The sequence below is a fragment of the Vitis vinifera genome, chromosome 16 (assembly GCF_030704535.1).
Source record: "Vitis vinifera cultivar Pinot Noir 40024 chromosome 16, ASM3070453v1".
NCBI lineage: Eukaryota > Viridiplantae > Streptophyta > Magnoliopsida > Vitales > Vitaceae > Vitis > Vitis vinifera.
The window spans coordinates 14,312,971-14,315,070 of record NC_081820.1 but is presented as its reverse complement, the minus strand read 5'-3'; positions in this window follow the sequence as shown (position 1 = coordinate 14,315,070).

The window sequence follows — 2,100 nt, the reverse complement described above, 5'->3', positions numbered from 1 at the left end:
GATCGACCAATCAAACGCCACATTTCTCTAAACTCGAGTTCAAGTTTGACCCTCTAAACATTTTGTGGACTCGCGTTTTTCATGTGTGTCCCCACTCGACGGTGAAACTCACTTTTCATTCATTTAGTGAAAAATTGATTCTTAGAAAAAGACCTAGAGTCGCCACTTATTTTATTTTATTTTTAAAAGAGAAAACAAAATAACAGGGAAAACCCTGTGTGACTCCTTATTTGGAAAAGACATGTTTGCAAAAAATAGAATCTGGATTCGGGGGTCAAGTTACCTATTGGGAAGGTACGGTGGTAAGTCGTAGCACCCCTCTAAGCTCGTATACGTACAACCTCTATTAAACGAATTAAGGGAATTATGGAAATTAATTAATTAATTATGGATACCAAGAAAAATAATCAATTTACAAGTCATGATGAAAATCAATATACACAAAAACTAATAATGAAATCTAATTACAAGAATACACAAAATAAATAACAAGATAATTATGCAAAATGATTTATTGAACTAAATAACAAAATATTTAAAAAATGGTTTTTAAGAAATTTCAAAGGATTTTATTAAAAATGATTTTGAATTAATGATTTCAATTTATGTATTTACAAAAAAGAAGTTTCAATTTATTTTCAATTAATGACTTGATTAAATTTCATTTGCATTTAATTTTTTTTTTAAAAAAAAAAAAAAATTATTTGCACTTATTGTATCAAAAGAATTTATTACAAAATTTCAATTTGACAATAAAAATTATTTTTATTTGCTTTTACTAGAAAAGAATGAATTTTTAAAATTTTATTTACAAAAGTATTTCAATTTCTTTTCATTTAAGAAAAGTGACTTATACAAATTATTAAAAAAATATAACTTTATTTGCAAAAGAATTTTTTAATTAAAAATTAATTTTTAGGACAACTTTATTTACAAAACAATTTTTGGACAATTTTTATTAAACAAGGAAATTTTTGGACAATTATTATTAAAAAAAATTTCAAATTCTATTAAAAACAATTTTTTTGGATTTTTCTAAAAACATTTTTCTGAATTTTTATTAATAAAAAAAGTTTCTTTTATTATGAAGAATATTTTAAAATTATTGTTTTATTAAGAATTAAATGGTGAGTGGGTTAAAAATAACATATGTAATCGGGATTTAAAATCTAAGGACAAAATTGGGTTCAAAATTAATATAAAAATAAAATTATAAAAAATTTTGGAGTCTACACATATTCATTGCCTAATATTGATAATTGTTTGATATAACCAAGAGTAAGATTTGTTATAAGGGTTTTTTCAGTTATAAAATGTTTTATAGAATCTCATACTTTTAGATATAGTACATAGCATAGATGATAATGAATAGACACTTTTCTATAAGACATAAAAACCCTAAAAGGAAATAAGTAAAGAAAGACAAATGAAAAATATGAAATTATTAATATAGCTTAGAATAAGAAATAATTATAATATAGGTATTGATGCTTCCCATATAAGTAGCTTGTAGATATTATAGAAAATATTATATTATTTAATGTGTACAAATACTTTATATGTTTCGTATTTTTTCTTCATTAGTTATTTATCTTGGAAAATAATTATGATAGGATTTATATATATAATTTATATGTAAAGTTATTTATTAATTTTAAAAATAAAAAAATTGAAAGAAAATAATTTATGGTAAAAAATAATTATCTACTTACCTTTACAGCAAAGTTGGTTTCAAATAAAAGATAAAATATATATAGAAAAATTCAATAATTTTATTAATAAATTTTTTGAAATAACTATTTGTGGACCCCGCATTTTACTCGATGCGTTCCCACTCGATGGCGCAACTCGCTTATTTATTTATTTTGTGAAAATTTGATTTTTTTTTTTTAAAAGAAGACTTGGAGTCACCACTTATTTTTGTTTTATTTTTTAATGAAAAAACAAAATAAGAAAGAAAAATCCTAAGTGTGACTCTTGAAGGAAAAAACAGGTTCGTGAAAAACCGAGTCTAGGTCCTGGGGTCAGGTTACCTATTGGGAAGGTATGATAATGACCATAACACCCCTCTAAGCCCCTAAAACGGGTCCCTACTAATTA